Consider the following 25,053-nt stretch of genomic DNA (forward strand, 5'->3'; position numbering starts at 1 on the left):
TGCACCATTCGCGACGAAAAAAGCTACTACAAGCTTAGAAAATATTCTACACATCACCTACTACCATCTAGCATCTCAAAAACCAACCCAATCGAGCAAAAATCCGATCAAAACGCGCAAGAAAGACGATGAATAGTGGCCACTCCTTTTCGACTTTGTGCTCGGCAAATCGGACACCAAAAATCACAATTCTTGGTATGGTTGTGATCGCCTTGAAGAGAGCTACAAGGTGGGAGGGTCAATCGACGGCGAAGGGCGGCGGCTGGCGGCCGACGACGGGAGAGGCATGAATGGGGGTTAGGTTTAGTGTGTGTTTTAGGTGATTAGTGTGTGAGAGATAGAGCACCACTTAATATTATAAAAATTGGTCCTAAAATGACCCGATCTGATCGATTTCAATGCTCTTGTGTTATTTTACTCCAATATGCAATTTAACACATTTTTACCATAATCTGGAATAGTGAACTTTAACCTGTCAACTAGACCAGTAAATTCTCAAATAAATAAATTGAGTCAATCTTAGGCTTTGACTAGTCACCCAAACCGATTAATTTCTACAATTTAAATTATCTGGCATAAATAATTATTTTAATTCTATTATCTCAATAATTATCTCAAAATGCCAATATTATCAGATATCCAGAAATAGTCAAACTCATTGACTGATTGACACGTGTATTTTGTAAATACACTCTATAACTCATTTGGCAGTATTAATTATTTTTCCAACTCAATAATTATTTTAATTGTCAATTAATTCGGTAATAAATTTTTGAGGCGTTACAATAATTCTAAAAAATAAATAAAAGTAAAAATATGAAATAAAAAATTCATAGCATTCTAGAAAAAGTTTACAAATGTCAATAAAGTCATAAAAATAAATCTGCAAGATTCTGTAAAAATCTTTAAAAATATATGAGATTCTATAAAAGTTCGTAGAAATCTATAAACTTCACAAAATTATGTCATTTAAAAAAAGTCAGCAAATCTCTGTAACGAATACAAAAAATTTCTTCTGTATCAAAAGTGGTGTAACAATACATGTTACACCAATATTCTTTTGTCATGTGTCTTTTCTCAATTTCAACAATTTTGTGAATTTGACCCACCAAACACACTTAAGTACTTTCCAAAAACTAATTACTTGCCTTTTGATAAATTGTAATATAATAGATAAACATTATATCATTAAATTAAGAATTTATTCAAGTCCATGGTAAATTGAGATATTCGCACTTGTTATTTCCATTTGTTGTTGTGTTTCGATCGATGCCATATTTACATCCATGCTTCCAAAATTTTGTTCCTGCATATATGGTGGGTCATGGGTGTGTGTCAAATGATGTTTTTAAAAATTGATAAAAGGAAAAGGCATATGTACACGAGTTACCTGAAGTAATAGTGTAAATGTTCCATGAGGTACGCTCAAAGAAGTATGATAAATTTGATATTTATATTAAAAAACAAAAAGCTAAAATAATTTTTCAATATAATTTAACAAATAGTATGTAATTTTATTTTCAACAAGATTTCAAATTTTTTTATTATTTCTTAAATATGTAATTTACCTCATGAGAAATATTTTCTTCAACAGCGCCACACATTTGAGAAGATTGATTTGAAGAAGAAGATCCTTTAACATTTGACTTGATTTTTCTGTTGACTTTTTCTAAACTGGATTTCAATCTTTTTCCAGATTTACTCCTCAAATTTTGTTTTACTTTCAATCCTCTTGGCACAATTTTACACGAATCACTATGTTTTTGAATTTCAACTATGGGACCGAAAGATTTTTTCACTTTGACATGATTCTCTAGACATAAATCAATATCTTCCATCGTCTTAAACATAGCATCTCTTGCAATTTCATATGTTTCTTTTGTCAAAACAGCACGTGTTGATAATTGATTATACAATCGGCATAAATTTTTGTAGGGCGCACCAATCAACGTTTTATCATCTTCCTTCACGTAACATAAAATCTCCTTGTTTTTCTCTAAATGTTGTGAAACAACCTCAACTACACCCTTTTTCTCCATCTTCGTCCACCTTTATCTAATATAAAACTGAGAAATTCTTGTGATATTTTTATAACTGATCACCTTAAGAGCATGTGAACATAAAATTCCTCCGAAATCAAACTTTCTACATGTGCAAAAAACCTTATCATTTGAAGAATCATATCCCACTAAATGCTAGTATGCCTTTTGGAAAGATTTGATCTTGTATTCCGATGTAATACCAGATTCGAAAACAATGTCCAATCTCACATCATATGCCTTGCTTAACTCTACCTAAAATAACTTAAAGACTTCATGTATAAACTTCCATGGCATGTTTAAGAATTTCAACGGGAAACAAAAGCAGTGGGGTACTATTATTTGTTCGTAAATCTGCTTTCAGTTATTCATAACGACGATCATCAACCAATCTACGAAAATGCTGAAAATATTGTATTTAAAGATACTCCATACCTTAAAAAAAAGAGCTGGTAAATTAGGCGACACTGCAGGATTACACACACCTATGTCATTGAAGGGAAAAAGCAGGATGTTAATGGAAACTAGTGGTCGGTGCACACGCGTTGCGTGTGTAAAATGGAATAAGTGTAAAATAATATGCACGCATTAATTAATAGATAGGCAGGATTATGAATGATTAAATATAACTACAAAGATAAGACATTATGGGATCAGGTCTTATATTTTAAATTAAAAGAAGAAAACTTCCCAAATAAAAGTAATAAGAAAGCTAATTTTAATAAATTAATGGACGCAAAATCTAACACACATTTCTTCACAGTCAGTTTGTCATGCAGAGGTTAGCAAAAGTTTAAACATATCTATATCACACGTACAAAACTAAATTCCTAAACAATTGAGGTTATGATAGATTTGGAACCCAAAACTCTACTTAAATCCCTAAAGAATTTTCTTACTAACTGAATATCAAAATCGTATCCATCCTGAAACATTTGCATATCAAGGTAGCTATGAAAGTATCGAACACTCTTGTAATCAGATTAATCATGAACAACAAAGATTTATTATTTGGTAAATTTGGTGCTACATAAGGGTGTCATAATTAAATTACAAATGGTAGATATTATTGTCAATGAGACATTCACATGAAAGGCACACTTAAATTAAAAATAGGCCATCATACCAATTTCAATACAAATCTATCCACGTCAACTTCAATGTCAAATTAAAAAAGATGCATTCATATAAAAATTAATAAAATTCGATAATGAGGCCAAAAAATATTAAAAATTAGTATGTAATCCACATAAAGATAGGAATGAAAATTCGTACAATGACATCTGCTAACAAATTTTTTTTTTAAAAAAAATAAAGTCTTTTTATGAATATTTAATCAAACATGTCAAAAGCACTTTTTTCACTAATAATTACAATCTTTCTAAGGCTAAATATAATATTCGAACATCAATTTGATAAAAAAAATTGTAACAGTAAACTTTGGAAAACAAAATTAGCATCTCTCCCTGCCAAATCATGTGAAGAATTACACCCTGAAAGAAGCATAACAAATCAACAGTCTAACCAATTTGGGTCGTCATCCACTCCAAAAATTCTGCATTATCAACCTAGAACAAAACTTTGAAAGATGTTCACCTGAAAAATAAATTCAAATGTAACTAGAATATACAATGATGAAAATAAAGTTCTTTGGAATATGAAAAATTGGTAGTATGTTGAAGAAAATTGCTCGTTTGAACTCGATATCGTCTAGCACTTTCAACATTAGCTGGCCTAAGGTGATAGATAATAGCCGAAGATGGGGCTTCCATGAACTCTCCTGTACAAACTGATATATTTCATTACTACATGAACTCTCCTGTTCAGACTGATATATGTCATTACTACATTAGTGTTGCTACATTCTGTGGTGAACAATAAGTTATTTCATTATCCTCTATAATATGATATTGCACAATTGATATATTTCATTGCTGCATTGCTACATTCTGTAGCGTTAATAGCCTAAGGTGAAAGATAATGGCACAAGGTGATTGATAAATGTTGTAGCGTTACTACATTCTGGCCTAAGGTTATAGACAATAGCCGAAGTTGGGGCTTCCATGTACTCTCCTAAATACATATGCAGAATTTTGTACCAGTTAAAGGAAGGTTTGTCTTTTGCCATTGGGTTTCCACAATTCAGAGGTTTTTCAACCTAGAACAGAACTTTGAAAGATGTTTACATGGAAAATAAATTTAAATGTAACTAGAACATAAAATGATGAACATAAAGTTCTTCAGAAGATGAAAAATGGTAGCATGTAGAAGAAAATTGCTCGTATGGACTCGATGTCGTCTTGAATTTTCAACATATCCTATCCCATGGTAGAAATGCCTGTATTTAATTCATTATCTCAGAACTGAAAGCAGTTTCCGAAAATAATCAGCAACCGAAACTCACACTGTTTTGAAAATATCAATAGCAAATTGAAGGAAATTATAGTTAGATCCATAGAATAGCATTGTTGGTTACAAACAAATTTAAAGGAATCCTTTGTTATCAATGTTGAGGGCAGATAATTGCAACCATCACCGAGTGAACATTTTTCTTAACTTTAAAAAAGCCTTTTTCCCGATTTCATTAATCAAATTCAATGCTACAAACGAAAGGAGCATGAATCACATATTAAGTTACTGTAAGTTACTCTAAATACTATGATTCAATTCTTAGAAGCATTTCTTCAAATAGACGAAGTTCAAATTAAATAAAAACGAGTTCTAAACTCATATCGAATTACACCATTATACATGAAATTAAAAACACTTGAACCAGAAACAGTTATTTATGCACCATTATACATGAAATTCACAACACATGAACCAGAAACAGTGATTAAGCAATCCACAAAATTTCAATCCCACATAAAAGGCATCAAATATTCCAAATAATTATGAAAATTAACGTACACGACAACACACCAATGAAGCCATAGACTGTTCACAAAGACATGAAGTTGTGAAATAGAAGCAAATGGAGAATATTATATTATATTATATTATTTATAATTATAAAAAGAAAAATACACTGAACTTAAGATTGATGATGCTGAAATTTTCAGTTGCAGGTCACAACTCCTCGACACTTGATTAAAAAAGTTCAATACCCCGCTGCATAAATGATATGATCTGTTCTTAACCAAGCCTCCCAAAAATTTTCAAACTCAGATCAAAAGACTAATGTCTAGGAAATCATGAAATTCAATTTCGTTTAGACATCAATACTCAAGCCACTAACTAAAACTGGTCAAGATAATGACACGTGTGTGTGTGAGAGAGGGGCCAAAATCCACACTCCTTATATGGGTTTCAGATCGAGGTTGGGCTCAAGTGTGTCTCTCGTCCCTCAATAATGCAGAGTTTGGTTTATTGAGGGATATAATGGAAACCAATCAAATAAGAATAGATAATTTACCACAAAACTGAGCAAGAAAGAAAGGGTTGGGGCCAAAAAACTATGTTGATGGGCTAGGGGAAAGGACATAATATGTGTAACAAGTGCATCACTTGTCCATCAATCAAGTAAACTTTGGGTTTTTAAGGGTGATAATGGAAAAGTGGTCAAATAACAACAGATAAGTTACTACAAAACCGTATATGGGGAAACAAAAAAGTATGTTGACGGGCCACGGACATAATATATGTATCAACACTCAAAATAGTCCATATGCTTGACCTCATACCCTTCTCTACTAATATTGGATGCACGTGACTCGGTCAATAGGTCTTTAAAAGCTTGTAATGAAAGGCCTGGGATTAGGGCTACAACAAACGGATAAGAATTCAAAGAGAGAGAGCAAGCTAACTCTAATTATGCCTGATCTGATTTCATCACATTCTCCACTTTAATGTGTATTACACCGCTTTGCTTTTTATTTCAGCCACCATACATATTTTTTTTGCATCACTTTCCAATGTGTATTAAACCCCTTTGCTTTTTATTTCGGCCACAAGACGTATTTTTTGCATCACTTTCCACAACCGTGTATTTTTCCTCATTTTTTTTCCCTTTCTTTTGCAACTTTTCACACAATGCTTTTCTCCTTCAAGTGTCTTTTCTTTTTCACTTTTGCTCATATCACATTCTTTTTTTTCCTTTTTTTTCCCCTTCTCTTTTTTTCAAGTTCTTTTCTTTTTTTCCACTTCGCCTCCAACAAATATTCAAATTTTGAACATTAAAATTATATCATATCAGGCGGAGAAAAAGAGAGTCACTCTCTCTAGGGTAAGGTATAGTGTATAAGCTATAGATCCAGGTAGTTGATTTGGGATCGTGAAATGATGCCAAATGGGGGTTAATCATATGCTCTGCACATGCCATTCGTTTTCAAATAAAGCTCAAGGGGTGACTAGCGATCATATGATCAATTTGGATGGCTTGAAAGGCGCAATCGGACCAATAATCGTCTAAATCATTCCAAAGTCACGTTTCATCCGTATTTCGCTTCGAAGGCTATTTGGGAACATTCTGAACTATTTTACCTCACCATATGGTATCAGATAAAACTCACATCTCTCACAAAGAGTATACCTCTCACTGATTCATATAATTCGTATGGTTTGGCCGAGGTGCTCGAAATGCGTGTCCAAATCATGACATGTAAATAATTAGTGTCAATGAAGTAACTTAATCACAACTACATTGTTTTTCACTTTTTCATACACAAGTCAATCTCACTAGTAATCAAAAACATTGGGAGTTAATTGACATTTAACATAATCACATATGAAATTGCACTTCTTAATAATAGAAATAAAAAATTCGCCTAACACTTTTTAAACTCACAAAATGCTAAGTTTTGAATGGTGTGTGCTATGTTTGCAAAAGTGCACGCATTCCCGATACTTAAATTCAGCACTGACTCCAGTGTTTTTCATACATAGAAAGTAAAACAAAGAAAAAAATAATGCACAAAACACTTTTGAAGGACAATGAGATCGAAACATGCCGGTATGAGCAGATGGCCTGAAAATAAACCATCGTATACCAAGAACTTTAAATATAAATAAAACACCAGGCAAATAATTACCAAAAAGAATACGACTAATCACTTTAAAAACTAATAAAACACCAGGCAATCAAAGATTTTAAATAATTCAATTGACAAAAGTAGTCGTCTTCCATGCCAAATTGACAAACCAATGAACGATACGTCAAAGGACATACAAACCCCATTCCATAGGTAGGGTTTTAACCAAGAAGGTGACAAATGAAAGGGAAATAAACAGAAGTACGCAAGAAGTGCATGAAAAGTTTTAAAAAGGAAAAAAGAAAAAGAAAACTTCCCCAGTTGGTTATGAATCCATATCCTTGGTTCCCACTAGCACCGTATGCATTGTCATGGGTGGGTAATCTCCTACACAAACATGGACAAGAATTAAAAAAGAAAAAAACATTAACCATTTGAAAACATAAGAGAACAGAGGAATATTTCAAAGCAAAGGATAAGAAATGATGGGTTGTCTTTAATAGGAGCTAAGTTTTGCATCCGGGCAGCCAACAAATACAAAAATATTATCGTCAAAATGCAATAAAAATAGAAAAACAATTTATCAAGTTAACTCCATTAGACATACACACATAAAACTACAAGGTGAATCGAATTGAACATCTATCATACATGTGTCGTCGATAACAGAATATATTCAAATAAATATGTCTTTAACTTTCTTACTCCTTATGTTATATGTTACAGCTACAAGTTATTCAACTTGCAGCTTTTGGAAAAGACCCATATTTTCAAATCAATTATCATGGATGTGTCATTGAATAAGAACGAACACGATCAACTAATCAAAAAAGATGGTCAGCCCTAAAAAGTGAAGTATTTAACACCAATAGCGTGTTTGGATGGGAAAAACAAAAAGGTTGTGGTCTTTCTTTAAAAGCTACCGCACATCCTTAACATTAAGTGCACACTATTTGAGTTAAAGCAATTGGCAATAATATAGAATATACCCTCGATTATGCACATTATTTCAAACAAAATGCATTTCTTTGAAACATTGTTCACCCCATTGCAATCAAATTAAAAAAAACATTAAAATATTAAAAAAAAGCAAGCAAACCAAAAACATATGTAGAAAATGCAAAACAAGCTCCAATATTCTGCTTAAAGAAAAACAGTGTCATAAAACTAATATGGTGTGAAATAATATACCTTTATGCCTGCAAGAAACCCAAAGGAATTGAGATCCATCCCCTTGAACCACACTCAATCAACTCTCCCACAAACACTTCACAAACCAATCAATTTCTTCTGCTCCTCCTTATTCTGAAATCAACAGAATCGCTTTGGCCGACCCTCTTCCACTGTTTCTTTTTTTTGCCATCGCCGGCATCAAATCCTAAACATCATTAAAAAAAATCAGAAGGTTACACTCAAGAAAAATTTATTATGTTTCCATTTAAAAAATCTGAATAAAAAATAATGAATAGAACAAAACAGAGATTGCTAGTAATATTACAAAATGAAACTTCAATGATATATGCTTAACTTAAGATAGGAAATGAATTGTTACCAAAAAATCTGTTTATATTAACAAAATAGTGTTCTTTTGCACATTTTATCAAGCAAGTTCTGATATTTTCTCTGACTAACAGTCCAATGCATAATTTGTTCACTATTAATTATTAAACATAAAAAGGTGCAATAATGAATCGTACCTGTCTAATTAATGTATGTACATCTCAGTAATAAAACAAAAGGCTATTTCAAATAAAATTAGGGGAAAAAATCGAACCAGATTAAGTACTTTTTCTTCATTCTCAATGCGATGTTAATTATAATGGGAAAATATAATTTACACCATATTCGTTACTAAAGTAGTATAAAGTAATGGGAAAAATCAAAATAAAATGAGTGAAACAGCCAATAAATTTCATATCCATCCAAGTCCACGACACATTGCAGATCAACTGGATGAAGAAAAAAATTAACAAAATGAACCTAATTGTAAATGATTAAAACCTTTGATTTATTCTCGAATAACTGGATTTCTCAAAGTTTGGGGGAATCTAGATCTAGAAAGGAAATATGTACTTTGCAGAAGAGTTTAAAAACACACACCAGAGACATTTTACAGAGCCAATATTCAAGCTACCAAACCTACTGTAATAATAATCTGAAAATAATCAGATAGGAAGTCAAATACGAGAATGAACTACTCCTCTTTCAACTTGTGCCATAAAAACAAAATAAAGAAGGAATAAACGGATATTGAAACAGAAGATCAAATCAAGAAATCAGTCAAGCATTTTGCAAATAATATTAAAAACGAAATTCAGATAATGAGAAAATCCACATGAAACCAATACTGAGGCAACCTTAGGGATACAGGAAGGAGGCCTTGAGCAGGTTGGAGTCAGCGCAGCCTAGAAAGGAGAGCATGCCTTAGTCGTGGAGATTTGAAAAGGTAAAATATTTTAACAGAGTGGGGACAATTCGATTTGGGTGGGAAGTTAAAGACTCCAACCCATTTCTTCCTCCTTTTTAGCCTTGTTGAGCAGTATATATATGCACTCATCCTTACTTTGAGATGCATGGAACAAAAATCTCAGCGCCCACAATTTCTACACCTAGAAACCCCAATATCACAAAACCTAGCATAACTCTTATAACAATTCCAACTATATTCTGTTTTTCCAACCCCACAGTTCATACTTCTAATCCACACAACCAAACAACAAATAATTCCTAGAATAGAAATCTCCACCAATTATATGGTATCGAAGTTAATAAAGTTTAAACCCATTTCTTAATCTGTAAATGAATTTTAAAAAAACGAGGTTACATCACAAAAATAAAATAAGAATCAAATATAAGCATTTAAGGCCAAGAACCAGCCAAAAAGAACAAAATTGTCATCGTATTCCATTAAAATTACATTATCAAACAACTTAATTTTACAGTTCATAAAAATAATCATAAAACCTAACCCGTCCTCCATTTTGTCAGTGCCTGATTAAAAACAAATCTAATGAGATTTAAACACAACTTTAACACGAACTAGTTATTAGACTTACTATGAAACTGAAAGCCCGTCGGAATAACGAGTAGAAGTGCAAGCATAATTGAAATAGAGAAAGCAAAAGCGATATGTAATTTTTCATTCTCCCTTTCTCGTCACTTTTCTTCTCAATTAAACGAACCTGAAATATTCCATAAATCATCGTTATAAATCAGTCATATGCAATATACTGAAAAGGTAATTGCTAAAATCGAAATTCACTTTTCTTCTCAATTCAACGAACCTGAAATATTCCATAAATCATCGTCATAAATCAGTCATATACAATATACTGAAAAGGGAATTGCAAAAATCGAAATTACACAGTAAATGCATGCTTTTTCTAAATCCCAAATCATCAAATATTAAAAATTGATAACAAAATGTTTATAGAAGTAAAGAAAAGACAATTGACATTACATAAATAAGTAAATAACAAACAAAATGTATTGATCAGATTTTATGCTGAGTTTTATTAAGTTTTATTTAACGATATCCATTCATTAAAAATAAAAGAGCTGGTGCAGGCTTGAACCTACCAATGTCATTGATGGAAAGAAGCAGGATGTTTATGGAAATGGACGACAGTCATATATACTATATTCATTTGAACAACACTTCTTGCCTATAGAAGTTACGAAACCCAAAATCTCCCCGTCAATTCATAAAAAAGAATATAGAAACAAATAAAGACTCCAACCCCTCTCCTCTTCCTCCTCTTTAGCCTTGCTAAGCATTATATATATGCACTCATCCTTACTTTGAGATGCATGACACAAAATTATCAGTGCTCACAATTTCTACCTAGAAACCCCAATATCACAAAATCAAGCATAACTCAAACAATTCCAACTAGCAATTTCTACCTAGAAACCCCAAAATCAAAAAAAAAAAAAAACCAAGCCCAACTCTTACAACAATTCCAACTAACTTCTGTTTTTCCAACCCTACAGTTCAAACTTCTAATACACAACCAAATAACAAATAATTCCTTTGAAAATCTTGATTTTACAATTCATAAAGCTTGATCAAAAACAAATCTAATGAGATTTAAATACAACTTTAACACTAACTATTTTTTAGACTTACTATGAAATGGGAAGCCCATCGGAATAACGAGTAGAAGTGCAAGCAATATTGAAATAGAGAAAGCAAATGCGATATGCAATTTTCCATTCTCCCTTCCTCGTCACTTTTCTTCTCGATTCACCAAACCTGAAATATTCCAAAAATCATCATCATAAATCAGTCATATGCAATATACTGAAAGGGGAATTGCAAAAAACGAAATTACACAATAAATGCATGCTTTTCCAAATCCCAAACCATCAAATATTAAAAATTGATAATAAAATGTTCAAAGAAGTACAGAAAAGCCAATTTACATTTACATACCATAAATAAGTAAATAACAAAGAAAATGTATTTATCAGATTTTATGCAGAGTTTTATTAACTTTTATTTTATTTAATGATAGTTCATTCATCATTAAAAAAAAGAGCTGGTAAATTAGGCGATACTGCAAGCTTACACCGACCAATGTCATTGACGGAAATAGCAGGATGTTAATGGAAATGGACGAAACTTATACAGACTATATTCATTTGAACAAACCCTTATTGCCTATAGAAATCATGGAACCCAAAATCACCCTCTCCATTAATAAAATATATAGAAAACAAATAAAGACTCCGACCCATATCTTCCTCCTTTTTAGCCTTATTAAGCATTATATATATGCTCTCATCCTTACTTTGAGCTGCATGGAACAAAAATCTCAGCGCCCATAATTTCTACCTAGAAACCCCAATATCACAAAACCAAGCATAACTCTTATCACAATTCCAACTAAATTCTGTTTTTCCAACCCCACAGTTCATACTTCTAATCCACACAACCAAACAACAAATAATTCCTTTGAATAGATATCTCCACCAACTAAATGGTATCAATGTTTATAAAATTTAAACCCATTTCTTAATCAGTAAATGAATTTAACAAAATGAGGTTACACCACAAAATAAAATAAGAATCAAAGATAAGCATTTAAGGCCAAGAACCCGCCAAAAAGATCAAAAATTGTCATCGCATCCATAAATTACAATAACAAACAAGTTACTTTTACAGTTCATAAAAATAATAATAAAACCTAACCCATCCCCATCCTCCATTTTATCAGTGCTTGATTAAAAACCAATCTAATGTGATTTAAATACAACTTTAATACGAACTATTTATTAGACTTACTGTGAAACGAGAAGCCCTTTCGGAATAACAAGTAGAAGTGCAAGCATAATTGAAATAGAGAAAGCCAATTGATATTTTTTCCATTCTCCCTTCCTCGTCACTTTTCTTCTCGATCCACCAAAACTGAAACATTCCATAAATCATCGTCATAAATCAATCATATACAATATACTGAAAGGGGAATTGCTAAAATAGAAATTACACAGTAAATGCATGCTTTTTCCAAATCCTAAACCATCAAATATTAAAAATTGATAACAAAATGTTCATAGAAGTAAAGAAAAGACATCTGACATACCATAAATAAGTAAATAACAAACAAAATGCATTGATCAGATTTTATGTTGAGTTTTATTAAGTTTTATTTAACGATATCCATTCATTAAAAAAAAGAGCTAGTACTGCAGGCTTACACCTACCAATGTCATTGATGGAAAAAACCAAGATGTTAATGGAAATGGACGAAACTCATATATACTATATTCATTTGAACAAACCCTTCTTGCCTATAGATGTTACGGAACCCAAAATCTCCCTCTCCATTCATAAAAAAATAATATAGAAAACAAATAAAGACTCAAACCCCTCTCTTCCTCCACTTTGGCCTTGTTAAGGCATTATATATATGCATTCATCCTTACTTTAAGATGCATAGCACAAAATTCTCAGCGCTCATGACTTCTACCAAGTAACGCCAATATCACAAAATCAAGCATAACTCTTAAAACAATTCCAACTAGCAATTTCTACCTAAAACCCCAAAATAAATAAAAAAACAAACAAACAAACAAACATAACTCTTGTAACTTACCAACTCTGTTTTTCCAACCCCACAGTTCAAACTTCTAATCCACACAACCAAACAACAAATAATTCCTTTGAATAGAAATCTCCACCAATTAAATGGTATCAAAGTTAATAAAATTTAAACCCATTTCTTAATCTGTAAATGAATTTAACAAAAATGAGGTTACACCACAAAAATAAAATAAGAATAAAAAATAAGCATTGAAGGCCAAAAACCAACCAAAAAGAACAAAAATTGTCATCGCATTCCATTAAGATTACATTATCAAACAACTTAATTTTACAGTTCATAAAAATAATAATAAAACCTAACCCATCCCCATCCTCCATTTTATCAGTGCTTGATTAAAACAAATCTAATGAATGAAGGAAACGTGCATGTTTTTCATTTGGTCAATCATGTGCAGCTGAAGGAAATTCATTATGAATTTCCTGGCCTTCACGCGTTCACAACCCAGGGGGAGCTCTATAAATAGTGCTCTCCTCCAGCATTCTATCTCGAGTTCAATCATCTAAGCTTGAGTTTCTTCATCTCCCTTATTTATTTCTATATGTATTTGTGAGATAGGTTTTCTCCTGTATAAGAGAGTGAGTGTCTTTTTGGAAACATAGAGAGAGGTTGTAATTCTTCAAATATTATAGTGGAATTTTTTGGTCTTGCCCGTGGTTTTTACCCTAATAATTTTGGGGGTTTTCCACGTAAATCTTGGTGTCTATTATTCTTCAATTTCCATAGTTTCTATCTCGTGATGCCGCACCTGGGACCAACAAGTGGTATCAGAGCCTTGGCATAAAATTTCTTAAAATTCTGAGTATGCTCTGTGGTTGCAGCTGTGACTGATCTTCCCACATCAGAAAAAAAATTTTGAAAATTTTATAAGGCAGGATTCTTGTAGTCAAGATGACGGCAAAATACGAGATAGAAAAGTTTAATGGGAACAATTTTTTGCTGTGGAAATTGAAGGTGCAAGCAATTCTAACAAAGGAGCATTGCTTGACAGCTATTGGAGATAGACCGGCGGACATCACGGACGACCAAAAGTGGAACGAGATGAATCACAATGCTGTTGTCAATTTGCACTTGGCTATAGCGGATGAAATTTTGTCAAGTATCTCTGAAATAAAAAGCGTAAAAGTTATTTGGGATATTCTGAAAAACTGTACGAGGTCAAGTCACTGCACAACAAAATTTTCCTAAAGAGAAAGCTTTATACTCTTCGGATGGCGGAATCCTCATCGATGACCAACCATATCAACACACTGAATACTCTATTTTTCCGGCTCACCTCTATGGGGCATAAAATAGAGGAAAAAGAACGTGCGGAGCTTCTACTTCAGAGTCTACCAGATTCATACGATCAGCTCATCATCAATGTTACCAACAATGTTTTTTCGGATAATTTAAATTTTGACGACGTCTTAACTGCGGTTCTTGGAGAAGAGAGTCGTCGAAGGAACAAGGAACATAGGTTGGCAACGTCGAAGCAAGCAGAGGCTTTGCCGATGACGAGAGGAAGATTGACGGAGGGTGACTCCAGTGGGAGCCACAGATATGGTAGATTCAAATCAAGAAGTAAGAAGAAGAATATTTACTGCTTTAAATGTGGCGGTGAAGGGCATTTCAAGAGAGAGTGTACGACGAGCATCGATAAGGGATCTCAAGGAAATGTGGCCAGTACTTCAGGCAGTGGTGAAATATTATTCAGCGAAGCAGCAACAGTTGCGGAAGGCATAAACAAATTTTGTGATGCATGGATTATGGATTCAGGAGCGACGTGGCACATGACGTCAAGGAGAGAATGGTTCAATCAGTATGAACCAGTCTCGGGAGAATCTGTATTCATGGGAAATAATCATGCCTTGGAAATCGCTGGGGTCGGTACCATTAAAATCAAAATGTTTGATGGTACTATTCGCACCATACAGGAGGTACGACATGTGAAGGGTCTGACAAAGAATCTTTTGTCTGTGGGACAATTGGATGATATTGCGTGCAAAACCCGTATCGAGAAAGGGATCATGAAGATTGTGAAAGGCGCGCTTGTGGTTATGAAGGAGGAAAAGGTTGCTACAAATCTGTATGTATTGTTGGGGAAAACACACAAAGAGGCGGAACTAGTTGTTGCATCAATTGGTTCGGGAGAAGAATCAACAGTGTTGTGGCATAGAACTTGGGCATATGTCAGAACGAGGAATGAAGATTCTCTCTGAACGGAAGCTGTTGCCGGGGCTTACAAAAGTGACTCTACCCTTTTGTGAGCATTGTGTTACCAGTAAACAACACAGATTAAAGTTTTGGCACATCTATTGCCAAAAGCAAAGGCATATTGGAGCTGATTCATTCTGATGTTTGGCAAGCACCGGTGGTATCCCTAGGAGGAGCGAGATATTTTGTCTCGTTTATTGATGATTTCTCTAGGAGATGTTGGGTGTATCCAATCAAAAAGAAGTCAGATGTTTTCGAAGTCTTCAAAGTTTTCAAAGCGCGGGTTGAACTTGATTCTGATAAGAAAATCAAGTGTTTGAGGACTGACAATGGAGGAGAATATTCCAGTGATGAGTTTGATGCATTCTGTCAGCATGAGGGCATCAAAAGACAGTTCACGATGGCTTACACGCCTCAGCAGAATGGAGTGGCGGAGCGGATGAACAGAACTTTGTTGGACAGAACAAGGGCCATGTTGAGTACTGCGGGTCTACTAAAGTCATTTTGGGCAGAAGTAGTGAAAACCGCTTTTTATATCATCAATCGTTCTCCTTCAGTGGCGATTGATTTGAAGACTCCAATGGAGATGTGGACTGGCAAGCCAGCTGATTATTCTCGGTTACATACATTTGAAAGTTCGGTGTACGTTTTGTACAATGAACAAGAAAGATCGAAATTGGATTCCAAATCCAGAAAGTGTATCTTCTTAGGTTATGCTGATGGAGTAAAGGTGTTTCGCTTATGGGATCCTACTGTCCACAAGCTTATCATCAGCAGAGATGTTATCTTCGAGGAAGATAAAGTGAAGGGAGACAAAGGCACACAGAATTCAGAAACTACTATTATTCAGGTGGAAAATAAGACAGACGAAGATCAAGTTTCTTGTGAAGCAGTACCAGAGCACGAGGAACAAGAACCAGTTGAGTCAGAGGTTTCCAAAGTGAGGCAGTCAACTCGAGAGAGAAGACCACCAGGTTGGCTTTCAGATTATGTCACTGAAAGCAACATTGCATATTGTCTATTAACAGAGGATGGTGAGCCATCGAGTTTCCATGAGGCTACTCAAAGCTCGGATATATCCCTGTGGATGATAGCGATGCAGGAAGAATTGGAAGCATTGGACAGGAACAAAACTTGGGATCTTGTTACACTACCACGAGGGAGAAAAGCTATCGGTAACAGATGGGTCTATAAGATCAAGCGTGATGGCAATAACCAAGTGGAGCGGTATCGTGAAAGATTGGTTGTCAAAGGGTACGCTCAGAAAGAAGGTATTGACTTCAATGAGATATTTTCTCCTGTGGTTCGACTTTCAACAGTCAGAGTAGTATTGGAATTGTGTGCGATGTTTGACCTACATCTGGAACCGCTAGATGTGAAAACAGCATTTCTTCATGGCGATCTTGAAGAAGAAATCTATATGCTCCAGCCAGAAGGTTTTGCAGAAAAAAGGCAAAGAGAACTTGGTTTGCAGGTTGAATAAATCTCTGTACGGTCTCAAACAGGCGCTGAGGTGTTGGTACAAGAGATTTGATTCCTATATCATGAGCCTTGGGTACAACAGACTCAGTGCAGGCCCTTGTACGTATTTCAAGAGGTCTGATAATGATGATTATATCATTTTGCTGTTGTATGTGGACGACATGTTGGTAGCAGGTCCCAACAAAGATCGGGTCCAAGAATTGAAGGAACAGTTGGCTAGGGAATTTGATATGAAGTACTTGGGACCAGCAAACAAGATTCTAGGGATGCAAGTTCACCGAGACAGAACCAATAGGAAGATTTGGCTTTCCCAGAAAAATTATTTGAAGAAAGTCTTGCAGCGCTTCAACATGCAAAATAGTAAGCCAGTTTCAACCCCTCTTCCTATTAACTTCAAGTTATCTTCTGAGATGTGTCCTAGCAGTGAAGCAGAGAAGATGGAGATGTCTCGAGTACCGTATGCATCAGCAGTGGGAAGTTTAATGTTCGCCATGATCTGTACTAAACCAGACATTGCACAAGCAGTGGGAGCAGTCAGTTGGTATATGGCGAATCCTGGACAAGAGCATTGAAGCACGGTTAATAGGATCCTTAGATACATTAAGGGTACTTCGAATGCTGCATTATGTTTTGGAGGATCAGATTTTACACTCAGGGGCTATGTGGATTCAGATTACGCAGGTGATCCAGATAAAAGAAAATCTACTACTGGTTATGTGTTTACAGTTGCAGGAGGTGCAGTCAGCTGGGTTTCAAAACTGCAAACAGTTGTGGCGTTATCTACAATGGAAGAAGAATACATGGCAGCTACTCAAGCTTGCAAGAAGGCAATATGGATTAAAAGGTTATTGGAGGAGCTTGGGCACAAACAAAAAAAGATTCCTCTGTTTTATGACAGTCGGAGTGTCTTGCACATTGCAAGGAATCCAGTCTTTCATTCCAGGACTAAACACATTGGAGTTCAATCATTTTGTACGAGAAGTAGTAGAGAAAGGAAGTGTGGACATGCTGAAGATCCATACGAAGGATAACATATCTGATTTTCTGACCAAGCCAGTGAACACAGATAAGTTTGAGTGGTGTAGATCCTCAAGTGGCCTAGTAGAAACGTAAGCGGCAGGAATGGCAAGTTTGAAAGGATGTGTGGAGATGTGTTTGATTCTCAATCAAATCTCCAAATGGAAGAATGTCAGCAAAGGTGGCTCAATATTGGTCAAAGATGGTGGGTGGTTTGAATGAAGGAAACGTGCATGTTTTTCATTTGGTCAATCATGTGCAGCTCAGGGGGAGCTCTATAAATAGAGCTCTCCTCCAGCATTCTATATATCACATCTCGAGTTCAATCATCTAAGCTTGAGTTTCTTCTTCTTTCTTATTTATTTCTATATGTATTTGTGAGATAGGTTTTCTTGTGTATAAGAAAGTGAGTGTCTCTTTGAAAACACAGTGAGAGGTTGTAATTTTTCAAATATTATAGTGGAATCTTTTGGTCTTGCCGTGGTTTTTACCCTAATAATTTTGGGGGGTTTTCCACGTAAATCTTGGTGTCTATTATTCTTCAATTTTCATAGTTTCTATCTCATGATGCCGCACCTGGACCAACATCTAATGAGATTTAAATAAAACTTTAACACTAACTATTTATTAGACTTACTGTGAAATGGGAAGCCGTCGGAATAACGAGTAGAAGTGCAAGTAAAATTGAAAGAGAGAAAAGCAAATGCGATATGTAATTTTCCATTCTCCCTTCCTCGTGGCTTTTCTTCTCGATTCACCAAACTGAAATATTCCACAAATCATCGGTCATAAATCAGTCATATACAATATACTGAAAATCCAACGAACCTTACAATTGCATCAACAAATCTACCCAAAAAAACTCATTTATAATCTTTCCACCAACCCAGATTCCAAACCCTACACACCAAAGGCACATATTGATGAAAATAAATGGAAATTGATCGCTAACCCTAAACTAATTGGAAATACAAATTTTGTGAGTATACAAAATCGATAATTAACCCGAAAATAACTTTCAAAAATCTTGCCTCGCTTAATAAAAAATGAACGTTGCAATTGCCTGACCTTTTTCGCAACAAGTTCTAATTTTCGAAAAAAGAGACGTTGGAGAGAAGAAGAAGAAGAAGAAGGATCGGAGGTGGGCAAAACTCACGTTCTCCTATTTATATTTATTATTTATTTATTATTTATTATTATTATGTGTAATGTAATTTAATGTAATAATTAAATAAATTAATAATTAAATCAAGAAAATTAAAATCCCAAATTTTAAACTCAAGTCGCAAATTACCGAATGCAATGCCCAAATACTCTCTTTTTATTAAATTTAAATTTAAATTTAATTTAATTTTTATTTTTATTTTTTGACTGGAATTAATTTTTATTTTTATTACTTGAGAAAGTGGCAATATGAATAACCTTGTAATTAGATTAAATTAAAAAATTAGTAAACATAATTGAAGAAAAATACAATTACTTATAATAATTATTATTATTATAATTATATATTCAAACATACACGTAATTTTAAAAACCATAACATAGTTAATAGTTAATATTAATAGTTAATAAAAAACACACATAATTAAAAATAAATGAATGACAAATGAATTAAAAAAGTACACATAATTAAAAATAACATGTTGATAATTTTTTATATTTTAAATTAAATTTAAATTTATTAAAATTAAAACTTACACGTAATTTTAAAAAACATAACATAGCTAATTAAATAAAAGATTGCTCTTAAGAACTAGACCACCAACAATTGTAAAAATTAAGTTCAGTTGTGGTTGGTAATTAAATTTCTTCTTCTTTGAGTGTCCATGTCAATTGACCAACAATATATATAAATGTGCGGAGTGAGGTCAACTGACATATTATAACATTGCCTTGAAATGGCTTAATGAGGATCGACTGAAATGTAAGAACTCAAGTGTTTGTTTATAGAAGTTCGGAAACTGAAACCCTTACGTCACCTCTTCTTCTATCTCGAAGGATTCATTAAAAAACTTTGAGTATTACAAGTTATTTGCAACACCTCAATCCAAGACTAGGACTTACTCAATTGCCTATATCAGAAATCCTAGGCTCAATACAAATTCAGTCTTGACTGATATTACAAAAGTGTATGAAACAATTGAATGTTCTAGCACAAATGTGATCCTTAATGATCAAATATCTGTCTTGAATACTTGTGCAATTTGAATTCTTTAGATTATGAGACTTTGAAATGTCGACTGAAATCTTGATCACAATAATAGCTTTTTGAATGCAAAGTGTTCGAGAGGTCTTCTCAACTGATCTCCATCCCTATTTATAAGTAGGGCTGGGATACTGAGCCAAAATACCAACTTTTCGGGATGCCATAACGAAATTTTTTCGATATATAGACATTTTTTTTTGTATATCAAATTTTTTTTTCGTATCTATACGGTATCAGTATAGATTTTTCTAATACCAAAATTTCATAATTTCGATATCGATACCGATATAAATTTTTTTCATACCAATATTTTTAATACGATATACCGAAAACTCACCTCTATTTATAAAAACGATTTGCAATGGTCAAAATTACATACAAATTATTCGTTCATCGCATTAATTCTCTGTTGCTTGAGTTGTAAGTTTTAGAAACTATTGCTGATGAATAGTATAACTCGCGCACCAAAGCTGTTTCAAAGTTTGTTATGTTTTTATGTATCTTACTCTTCAAAAATGTTATTCTCTCGTTTAATTCTTTAGATTAGTTGCATAACATTAATTCTCCGTTGCTTGAGTTGTAAGTCTTAGAAACTATTGCTGATGAATAGTATAACTCGCGCACCAAAGCTGTTTCAGAGTTTGTTATGCTTTTTTGTATCTTAGTCTTCAAAAATGTTCTGCTCTCGTTTAATTTTTTAGATTAGTTGTATAAAATATACAATAAGCTCAGGATAAAAATGATTTATCTAGTTGAGTAACATCAATAAGTTGTTTGTTTGCGTCCAATCCAGTTACTCTTATTAGTCATCCATTTTGTCTTTATTTGTTAAGCATTAGAACTTTAATTTATTCTCCAACTGTATGGTAGTATTCATAAATCTACTCAATTAATAAATATATATTTCACCTCATTTTCATCTTACCAAGCATGCTTCATATGATAAAAATAACTTATTTTCATTATTTCACTTTGGAATCTATCTATCTTTCTTTTTCTTGCAAACGCTTATGGAAAGACCATCTGCGGGGGCATAAAGGCGGAATTTTTTATATCATTATTTCATTAGTCATCAACATATTAATCATTATAAATAAATCCACTGTTTATACTTAGAGAAATATGTGACTAAGAAACTTCAACGTCATCAATATTGATGACACAATATTGATATGTTTGTGTTGACACATAAATTTGTGGTGAGGGAAGTGTTATACCTTGATTAATAGAGAGCTGATAAATGGAAGAAGTTTAAGTTTATCAATGACGTCAATAACTCCAAAAACTCTATTGCAATAAAGATGACAAGTTTTAGGGGGTTTTTTATAGGGAAAATTTCTTCTGTATCAAAAGTGGTGTAACAATACTTGTTAATTACACCAATTTTTTCTTGTCATGTGTCTTTTTTCAATTCCAACAATTTTATAAACTTGACCCACAAAAACACTAAAGTATTTTCCAAAAACTAATTATTTTCCTTTTAATAAATTCTAATATAATATAATCATATATATATATAATAAAATACCTAAATAAGTCAATTTCATTTATAATCGGCACAAATTTCTATATCAATTACGTATAACTTATATGAATTTTTTTAATCTAAAATAAAACCGGTAAACTTCTTTGCTCTTGAAAAATAAAACTTCAAACGACAATTAAAATCCTAAAAAGCTCCATCTTCCTACCCAACAAGAGGCTACTCCATCTTCGTCCCTGCATATTAGAGCATATATTATCAATGGATTTTGGTTTAATCATTATTCTTGCATGAAGATTTTTTTATTAATCTAACATATTTATGTATTTATTATTATTATAATCTATTGATTATCATGCACGTTCTACATATATAAGCTAAATATTATATTTAATTCGCATCAGTTTGATGATTCTTATAGTTATTTTTTTTAGTTATACATAAAATTGTTGGTCAATCGTAAATTGTGTAATGTATTTTTTTATCATATTTTTTTAAAAATAAATTTATTTGGAAAAAAGTATATTTACATGTGTAATTCAAAACTAGATTAAACTATTAATTTATGTGTTATAAGATTAATTGTAAAAAAAAAACCTTCTATGTTCTTTTTGCATTTGCAGATAATTATGGACAAAGATAGTAGTTTGAAAGAAAATTTTGCAGTAGTTAACATTTTTGGTAATTTTGAAAATAAAAAGATCTTATAATATCAAACATATCAACATTTTTAAGTTGTTTAAAATAAGTTTACCAAAACACTTTAACAACTTATTTTTAAAAAAGTGCTAACATCTTATAAAATCGTAACGTTTTTTAAATAAGTTTAGCCAAACACCCTCTTAATTTATATACATATATACAGTGTAGTAGGTTTACTTAATAGAGGACCGATTAAATTTATTTTATAGAAGAGAAGGTGTCACGCCTCGAAACCGGCCTAGTTGACATCAGCGTTATTTAACATTTTCACATTAAACAATCAACCTCAGAAGTACAGATTTCATAATACAAACAAGTCTATTCATTCATAATAGGGAATTTCATTGTTCTTACAACTTCAAATCATACAGATCAATAACTTGTCTAACAAACGCAGCGGAAAAAGAGATAACTAAAAAAAACATCAACTAGCTTATTTTCTTTACCAGCCCCAAAACTGGTTTTGTTCTTCATCCTCCAGTTCTTCTTCATTCTTATCTGAAAGGGGTTTTGAGTGGGGGAGTGATATGGGTGTCACTCAGTAAGTGGGAGACGAATCCTCCAAAATGTAAAAATATTATTTTTCAAAATCACCAACACACACCAAAGACAGGAATATTATGATTTTCAGGAAATAGCAGGTATAAGCTTATGCACTGAACATTTTATAAATTTCGTGGCAAACTGATATCAGCCCCTTATATGTTTATCCTCTAAAGGGTGAGGAATCTTGAATCAGGAATCAGGAATCAAGAATCAGGTATGTTCGGAATATATACTCCTACCACTAGTTCATAAACCTTCAGTGCTACACAAAAACGCATCGTACTGATTTTAAAATAACACACTTTCAAATATAAAACATATATTGGACGGATTCTAGATTAAAATGCGAGTTAAAATAATAGTTCATTTGGCTATAAACAATGTGAAAACTTTTATCAAATTATATTTTAGAAAAGCCCACTTACCTGAATCCCACGAAAATTGAAGTATATTGGATCTTTGGACAGAACCCTTGTGGGGACCTCGGGTACTAATCTCAAAATCACAATAATTCAGTCTAAAAAAAAGAAATATTCAATCTGAATATTCATCCGATTTATCAAAACGAAAATATCCAAGACATTTGGCGACGCAAAATCACGTCGCAGAAAGAACCAAATTTTTTTTTAATAGGGGTGCATGCGCGGGCGCGCATGCCCCGCGGCCCTTGAGCACCAGGGCTGCGCGACCGCGTATGATCTACGGGTCTGCTGTCCAAAAATGCAATTCTTGCTGTTCTAAACATTTCTGGTCAGTTTACAACATTCTAAACATCTTAAATCAAGTCTATAAAGATCTAAATACAAGATTTAAGATACAACATGAAGTTTAGAACATAAGAATCTCATACATGTTTCTAAGGTGCAATACAATAAACTCCATTCTAAGTTTTCAAAGCTCAAATTAAACCAACATCTTCTAACATGCATTTGACAGCAATCTCTTAGCCCGAAGTCACCACATGCTAATCTTTCTCAATCTCGAGCTATCCAAGCCACATCTGACTCGCTCATGCCCAAACCTGATGCAATGCATACATACAAACAAAGCAACAGCCGGATAACTTCGGTGAGAATACATCTCAGTATGAAAGACATGCATATACATCATTTAAGCATAATAATTATATATGTTATAATAATCTTAAATCTCAAACATGTAAGAACATGTAAATCATAGAAGCATAATCGATTTCTAAATTCTTATAGCATATCAGTTTATCAAACATATAAAAACATTCACATCTTGAATGACATCTAATACCATGCTAGCATTTTAAAAAGAATATTCTAAACCATAGAAATCTCTAGGTTAATGCATAAATGCAAGGCATGTGTCAAAGAATAGGCTATCAAATTTCGGTTTCTTGGGATCCCGGGGAATAAAATCTTTAACTAACCACCGACTTTTCCAATCGAGGTGGTGTCAAATATCTTAATTCTCCTGACTTTGGTGCAACTATAGTGAGTCATCTAGCTCTGAAAGCGAATCTACAATTCATGTCACTCAACTATAGTTCTCCAAACGTCATTTCGCAATCTAGGCCAATTCGCCCTCTATGCTTTTCAAGGTAGGGTCCTTCAAGATGAATGCAACATAATCTTGATGCATTAAATCATACAAATACTGATAAACATCTTGAACACACAATTCAATAATCATTCATAGCAACAATAGCAAGTAATCACATAAGAGCACTTAAATAGATAAGTATGTGATTTTAGGAAAACTCGAAAACAACCACGTTCTCGAGTTGTTCTACCTGGCGAGGATAATGTCGATTCATACCTTTCATCGTGATTCAAACATCTTGAATCTGGACAAATTCTTGCAAATGCTGATCAACTATAAGCTGCCCACATTCTTCTCTTCTCACTCTTGATACACACTCTTTGTTGCTCTAGTTTCTGATTCAATATTCAAACGGCTCGAACTCGACGACTCGATTTCGATCACTTCCATTCTCAACTGAAATGAAGTGTAAAATATGCATAACATCAATATCAAATCTGATATTCGCTACTAAGTTCACTCTATAGCTGAAATCAGATGAAAATGCAAACCGGCGGCGTAACGGTTCGAAGTCGACAATTCCAAATGGTTAAACATCAATATACTCATCATTTTAACAATATAACATCACCAATTTCAGCATCATAACACGTAAATATCAGCCCCTAATTTTCAGATTTTTGATAAATCTTTCAAAATCATTAACATGTTCAAACGACGATCTTTTCTAGATTCATCTTAAATATATTATCGTCGTATATACTATAACATGATTATTGAATCAAATCTTAAT

The 25,053-nt window shown here is 33.2% G+C and overlaps 1 long non-coding RNA gene across 4 annotated transcripts; it reads right to left on the bottom strand.

The window, feature by feature from the left end:
- Nucleotides 1–1,019: 1,019 nt before the first annotated feature.
- LOC140890992 (uncharacterized) lies at nucleotides 1,020–18,926 on the bottom strand. Of its 4 annotated transcripts, none has more exons than XR_012152384.1 (8): nucleotides 18,840–18,926; nucleotides 18,446–18,570; nucleotides 12,297–12,419; nucleotides 11,139–11,264; nucleotides 10,066–10,191; nucleotides 8,201–8,387; nucleotides 3,565–7,396; nucleotides 1,020–2,524 (listed from the first exon to the last, which is right to left on the bottom strand). It is a non-coding gene; the product is annotated as an uncharacterized lncRNA (long non-coding RNA). The 4 variants fall into 4 exon arrangements; XR_012152385.1 differs by having other exon boundaries at nucleotides 18,877–18,921; XR_012152383.1 differs by lacking the exons at nucleotides 10,066–10,191; nucleotides 11,139–11,264; nucleotides 12,297–12,419; nucleotides 18,446–18,570; nucleotides 18,840–18,926 and adding an exon at nucleotides 9,367–9,707 and having other exon boundaries at nucleotides 1,023–2,524; nucleotides 3,565–3,635; nucleotides 4,139–7,396.
- Nucleotides 18,927–25,053: the final 6,127 nt, after the last annotated feature.

The sequence above is a fragment of the Henckelia pumila genome, chromosome 3 (genome assembly GCF_033568475.1).
Source record: "Henckelia pumila isolate YLH828 chromosome 3, ASM3356847v2, whole genome shotgun sequence".
NCBI lineage: Eukaryota > Viridiplantae > Streptophyta > Magnoliopsida > Lamiales > Gesneriaceae > Henckelia > Henckelia pumila.